The 7,500-nt window shown below is 39.6% G+C and overlaps 1 long non-coding RNA gene across 1 annotated transcript in view; it reads left to right on the top strand.

Annotated features, from left to right (window-relative positions):
• Positions 1 to 3,342: 3,342 nt before the first annotated feature.
• LOC138003222 (uncharacterized) overlaps positions 3,343 to 7,500 on the top strand; it is a 5,452-nt gene continuing 1,294 nt past the window's right edge. Inside the window, exons 1-2 of the long non-coding RNA XR_011123455.1 lie at positions 3,343 to 3,794; positions 5,143 to 5,179. This is a non-coding gene — a long non-coding RNA (uncharacterized lncRNA). The remainder of the gene's footprint in view (positions 3,795 to 5,142; positions 5,180 to 7,500) is intronic.

A 7,500-nucleotide genomic window follows, 5' to 3' on the forward strand; every position in this document is an offset into this window, starting at 1 on the left:
TAAATTCACCGACAGTTCCGCCCAGCGAACAGACGATCATCTTGAGTTTTCAGGTTCCACTCCTAGCCTGGAATCGTCAAAACTTTTTGAGCTCGAGAGGTTACAAAAAGAAAACATGAAGCTCAAAAATGGCCTTGAAGAAGCTCTCGAACAGCTTAAATCGCTTCGTGAAGAAGCCAAAAATACCGCGCGCGCGCGCGGTATTTCAGAGAAAATTTAAGAGGAACCAGAGAAAATTTCTGAGGAACCAGACGACATGTGGACTTTTATCAGCGATGTTCGGGAGAATTACCAGCTGCCGCTGGCATAAGCTGTAGCAGATCATGTTAGTAAACCCGAAGTGGCTAAAATGCTGAACGACATTGCGAACCAAGTAACCACAAAAAATGGGCCAAAGCAAGCTTTCGAGACCATGCTTGGGGATAGTGCCCCTGAATTTTTTCAGTCCCTCCCTGTCTCCGATTGGACTTTGCTTTACTTCAAACTACAGTCCAGGATTCCAGATCAAGGATGGCAAACTATGCTAAACCTGACTAAGCTTGGGCGAACAGGGGTACACACAATGTATGTTGTTAAGTTCTTGTTCATCTGGTTTTTTTTTTCCTAAAAAATTGGATAAATATTAGTGGTTAAAATTATCCCATCAGAGATCAGTCGAGTGTCCCATATACACCTTACCATTTCCTAAGCTTTCACATCCAAATATATAGACTATAAAAGTTTGAGATTTTCCACAGCTCATTACTTTTGGCTCTCAGGGTCAACTGTCAGCGCAGGTTTTTAGACAATATAGAAGAAATTATGGTCAGATACCTGCCAGACCAGAACATGATAAATTTCTTCAAGAATAGAGATGTTGTTGAGACCTACCTTTTAAATCAGATCACATTCTGTGAAGAAATGATCCAGGTAACATTTGTTCCTTTGAAGGTTAGAGTTATCAGTTGGAGCGTAAGGTATAACAACACACAGATTTAAACCATCTTTTTTTAAATCAATGAATTTGCTTGTTATATACAATAATTATTTTTGTTATAGACACTAATAATCTTGATTCATAGATTTAAGCATTGTTGTATATCCTTTCTGGTTCAGCCAGGTAGGAGTCCTGGCACTGAAATGTGCCTGAGTGCTCCTGGGATATACAACAAAGATAATAATAATCTTTAGTCATAGATTTAAGCATTGTTGTATATCCTTTCTGGTTCAGCCAGGTAGGAGTCCTGGCACTGAAATGTGCCTGAGTGCTCCTGGGATATACAACAAAGATAATAATCATGTTTAGCCGTAGATTATTGCATTGTTGTATATCTTTTCTGGTTCAGCCAGGTAGAAGTCCTCGCACTCTCGTGTGCCTGAGCGCTTTTGGGATATGAAGTTAATTCAACAAAAAGAGATTGTGAAAACGTGCACATCGAGAAATAGGCAAGTGGGTTCTGATGAAGGACTAACGCTCGAAGTTTTAGCTTTCAAAATTTTTCGCCGAGGATTTTAATTTCTTTCCTTCGAATGCAGCACATGGTTTAATAACTTGAAGGGGTTGTCCGGATCCTGTACATTAAACATGAATGGCATAAACTTCGATGGCTTTGATAAACATCGAGATAGTTTTGAGACAAATGGGAAAAAGAACCAAATATGACATTATACATGTGTAGGTTTGTAGCTGACGCAGGCCTCTTAGGTTCTTTTGCCTCATTAATGACTGTTCTTTTGTCCCTGGCTCAAGTTTTGCTCAGCTATTATGTTAAAAAGGCTATCACGAGTTCGGGTAATGTAATTGGGAATTGGAGGCATAATAGTATCTATTATTGGTGAATTCCATATCTCTAGTTTTACACCCAACTGAAGAATTCCAGGAAGTTTGTTAGAGACTGGGGAACATACTCAGAGTCAATTGATATCAGCAATACAGGTTAGTTTCTTCTCTAAAAGGATGAAAGGATGAGCGACCAATGCCTTGCTGATCGCACGACACTGACACCTGCCCACGTTACGGACCTCTTAGATTTCGTATTAAGATCTACGTATTTGTAGTATAATGTATTGATCTGCGAATAGAGAGAAGGTGCTGCCATGGGGAGCCCGGTTTCCACCGTTGTTGCTAATCTCTACAAGGAGGTGTTTGTAGCTTAAGCAATAGAATCCTCAACACAGCATACGTTTCCTCAAGGCAAATCTGTAAAGAGTTAAGTTTCCGCAAAGAATTTCCTCCGTCCTCCCAGACCAAATTTAAATCAAAGTGCCACTGTCGTTTCTCGTGGATATGATTGTTTAAAATTGGAAGGCTGAAGTTTTCTTTATGTACTAGTCAGTGTGATATAACAGCTGGATAATTGTGTAACATCACGGGGTGCTCTCATATGCAACTCGATACCCAAAATAATGCAGAGAATGTGAGGTGATCATGATACCCTTTCCTGGAATTCAACCCTGTAAAATAAGTCTACCATTTCTCCAACAGGCATAAGATTACTCTTTGACACATCCTCTATAAAGAGCTGTACCATGTGTTCAAAGTTCCTAGTACAGATGACAGGGAAATTTTTAATAAGGTCTGATTTTTGTTGCCAGGTCATATTGTTGATGTCATCAGGTTAGGCAAGTAGAGCAGATCCATTCAGTATTTATTAACACTTTTTGTGCCAGTTATAGACCGAATGCATAAATGGCGGCCAAAAACATATACTTTTGTTTATGTGCTAATTAGCCTCACTAGCCTCGTTTGCATGGACAAAATACAAAAGAAAGGTTGCTTGAGAGTCAGCCTAGTGAGTCTCATTAGCACATAAACAAAAGAAAACATTTTTGGCCGCTATTTATGCATTCAGTCAGTACATTCCTCCAACAAACTTTGCGAATATTTATCACTATATTTGATTCTGTTACACTTAGGGCGCTTTCCATTTGACATAACTGACCGGCCAAACCAGGCATTTGGAAGGACTAACTTTACACCGCCTTCAAATTAACTCTCTTCTAGGATGATACACAATCCTCCGGAAGACATTGATACGAGGGGTTATCATGCAAGTGTAATATGGAAGGGTCCAAATCCGCGATAGGGGACCAAATCCGTTACTGGATTTAGTCACCCGGGGTCCAAATTCGCTAGGAGGGTGGCGCCGGTCCGTCTTTTCACATTCTTGCGAAATCTACATCTATCGCCGAATAGACGTCATGCAGATCTACATCTATCGAGAGCATTATGACCATGAGAATCCGGAAACGTTTCGGATTCTTGTGCACGGGCAAATTCGATTTGAATACGCTACGTGTGGATGGAAATAAATTTGAATCTGGGAACAAAAAGTTACGGATTCAAAAATATCCGGATACGTGTGGACGGGGCCTTTGTTGGAAGAGAAAACCGTTTGGAGATTTATTGGTGTGTTTTTTGCTCCATTTTTAACTGATATTTTCAACACATGAATTCAAACCAAGATGTTAATCCATTAGCCGGCCAAGCTCCACGAACGAATTTCCACTCAAACACTGTCTCAGCAACCGAGACTCGCGTTGACCTTGAAATTTCCTAAGATATTTCCCTGGTAGCACCGTTAACTCAAAAGAGAATCTCGCTGGCATAGAAACGCACTATGCAGTCAAAACATTAGTCAGTTTTGGACCCAGTCGGCAGTTTGCATTTTGTACCTAGTTTGCATTTTAAACCCAATCTGCAATCTGGAACCTGCAGTCTGTAGTCGGGTTTGTAGTCTGCATTTTATACTGACCGGTAGGTTATCTTATTTCAAAGATCAAAGAAATAACGACGTCTCCTCCTCTAACACCAGGTAAATGCTCAAACCATTTTTCATGACACCTTTGATTACAACACGTAATCTTTAAACGTAGTACTACTTAACGTCTGGCATTTTTTCATTGTTTTGGATCAGTCGCTCTCTAAAATGCACATCCCAATTTCTTTTTGTTTAAGTTGTAGCGGCATCGCTTGAATTACGAAGCATGTAACAATAAACGCCATTCGCATACAAGTAAGTGGCTGGGTATATCCTGCAGTTTAGCTTTTTCTCCCTTTCTACAAAGGTGAAATGGTGTGACATGAATGGACCTTGAATGATTGCTTCGAACATTTCACCTTAGTGCGCATATTTCCTCTTCGGTTTAGCCAGCGATATGTCAGTTCCTGCTCAGGAACAGCTTCGGAAACACGATCATTTTATGATGTTGTCCTTAACGCATTTAGCTCAATGTAAGATATGTATGACTTTCGATTTGCTGGCTGACTATCTCCAATTCTTCCAGCTATTAAGAACCAGTGATTTCCATTGTTTGGTTCTTCACTGGTCAACTTCTGACTTCAATTACTGAGGCGGTTTCTCGAAGCTTCTGTCCTTTGACTTTACCGACAGTTCCGCCCAGCGAACAGACGATCATCTTGAGTTTTCAGGTTCCACTCCTAGCCTGGAATCGTCAAAACTTTTTGAGCTCGAGAGGTTACAAAAAGAAAACATGAAGCTCAAAACTGGCCTTGAAGAAGCTCTCGAACCGCTTAAATCGCTTCGTGAAGAAGCCAAAAATACATCTATCGCCCAATAGACGTCATGTAGACCTACATCTATCGAGAGCTTTATGACCATGAGAATCCGGAAACGTTTCGGATTCTTGTGCACGGGCAAATTCGATTTGAATACGCTACGTGTGGATGGAAATATTTTTGAATCTGGGAACAAAAAGTTACGGATTCAAAAATATCCGGATACGTGTGGACGGGGCCTTTGTTGGAAGAGAAAAACGTTTGGAGATTTATTGGTGTGTTTTTTGCTCCATTTTTAACTGATATTTTCAACACATGAATTCAAACCAAGATGTTAATCCATTAGCCGGCCAAGCTCCACGAACGAATTTCCACTCAAACACTGTCTCAGCAACCGAGACTCGCGTTGACCTTGAAATTTCCTAAGATATTTCCCTGGTAGCACCGTTAACTCAAAAGAGAATCTCGCTGGCATAGAAACGCACTATGCAGTCAAAACATTAGTCAGTTTTGGACCCAGTCGGCAGTTTGCATTTTGTACCTAGTTTGCATTTTAAACCCGATCTGCAATCTGGAACCTGCAGTCTGTAATCGGGTTTGTAGTCTGCATTTTATACTGACCGGTAGGTTATCTTATTTCAAAGATCAAAGAAATAACGACGTCTCCTCCTCTAACACCAGGTAAATGCTCAAACCATTTTTCATGACACCTTTGATTACAACACGTAATCTTTAAGCGTAGTACTACTTAACGTCTGGCATTTTTTCACTGTTTTGGATCAGTCGCTCTCTAAAATGCACATCCCAATTTCTTTTTGTTTAAGTTGTAGCGGCATCGCTTGAATTACGACGCATGTAACAATAAACGCCATTCGCATACAAATAAGTGTCTGCGTATATCCTGCAGTTTAGCTTTTCCCCCCCTTTCTACAAAGGTGAAATGGTGTGACATGAATGGACCTTGGATGATTGCTCGAACATTTCACCTTAGTGCACATATTTCCTCTTCGGTTTAGCCAGCGATATGTCAGTTCCTGCTCAGGAACAGCTTTGGAAACACGATCACTTTATGATGTTGTCCTTAACGCATTTAACTCAATGTAGGATATTTATGACTTTCGATTTGCTGGCTGACTATCTCCAATTCTTCCAGCTATTAAGAACCAGTGATTTCCATTGTTTGGTTCTTCACTGGTCAACTTCTGACTTCAATTACTGAGGCGGTTTCTCGAAGCTTCTGTCCTTTGACTTCTTGGGGCCTTGCCCAACGTAAAAGCAAAAAGCACGGTGACACACGCTTTCACTGGCGACAAATGTCTGATTGGTCGACGCCTTGCCATGTGACTTCAATAGGGCTACCATCGGGTATATTAAAATCAGATCTCCCTCGATAAAAAATATTCTTTTTCAGGCCAGTAAAACCGACGAATGTTTTGACTACATAGTGCGTTTCTATGCCACCAAGCGAGATTCTCCTGTGAGTCAACGGTGCTACCAGGGGAATACCGTAGGAAATTTCAATGTTTGATCATGAGTGGAAATTCGTTCTTGGAGCTTGGCCGGCTAATGGATATACATCTTGGTTTGAATTCGTGTGTTGAAATATTTTAAAAATGGAGCAAAAAAAATAGCAATAAATTTCCAAACGGTTTTCTCTTCCGACTAAATGGTTACATACTGTTTTCGCGTGGGTTCGCGTCCAACAGAAAATACGAAGATTTCTGGTGTGTTTTCAAAATTAAGTTGTTAAAATTGCCATTCAAGAGATCCATAGAGGCAAGTATATTAAGACTGACGAAAAAAAGCAATGTAAGACGTCTCTGAAAGTTTAGAAATGTATTTCAGTTGCTCAAAAATAATTCTAAAGTGAATTTAGCAGCAATATTAACCGATATCATACTTAACATGTCATTGCACCTCATATTGGGTACACTAGAAGGAAACCTTTTAGTTGCAATTACATTTTGCCATAGTCGTTCCAAGCAAAATGAAAATTGTTTGCAAATCTCCAATATATAGCCAAAGTAACAATATTCAAAGTTGAAAATTTTATTCAGGAATCCCGCTTGCAAGCAGGGAGAGTTTTACTGAATTAAAATACTACCACAGCTAATAATACGCTTTCATCACGTTGTAGGGGGTTAATTCTCGACCTATTCTAAAGTTTTAGAATCCACATCGAATTGAACGTATTTTCCTTTAATCGAGAAAAATCCGTGGAAAGGACGCATTGCCTGAGAGTCTTTCTTCACTTAAAAAATATTCTGAATTGTCAGAAAACGGTGGAACCGTTGATTCTCTTGGATTTTCCCGACATATATAAAATATATCGTCAGAATCCTTTGTAATTGTGTTACTGGAACGCGGAGAGTGCTTTTTCGCATCGCTATTTTAAGGGCTGGCGACAAGGTACATCTTACTATTTTATACCGTTCCTTTAATTATTAACTTAACGCCCTCAGATGATGACATGATTCCGTGAAATCTCACGTCTCAAACGATTTGCGATGATAGATACAATGGGAATGAAATGTTGCAAGGAACTGGGCATCCAGCTGAGAAACCAGAGTTGACTCCGGCTTCTCAGCTGGATGCCCCAGCCGTTTTTTGGTTGCTAAGAGCGCGTGCGGCTCGTTATGGCATGATTCGTCCCAGCTATTTACATGAAATTTACAAACAGAGTACTGTAAATTTCTTTAAAATATTTTCATGTTATTTACATGTTTTGTTCAAATGTAACTCTTCCAAAGGATCCTGTAGTTCCAATTTCCAATGAATTTACAGAACTAACAAAAGATGTAAATATCATGTAAATTTTATTTACGAAACAAAAACATGTTAAATATATTTTACAAAACATGTAGATTGTAATTTAGAAGCTGTGAATTTAGATTTACATACGCCTGTACATTTTCAACGTTTCCAGTGTGATCCCCTTTGCTGAACTTAAGCATTCAACCCTGTAAATTAAGTCTACCATTTCTCCAATAGGCATAAGATTA

This window comes from Montipora foliosa, chromosome 1 (genome assembly GCF_036669935.1).
Source record: "Montipora foliosa isolate CH-2021 chromosome 1, ASM3666993v2, whole genome shotgun sequence".
NCBI classification, from domain to species: Eukaryota; Metazoa; Cnidaria; class Anthozoa; order Scleractinia; family Acroporidae; genus Montipora; species Montipora foliosa.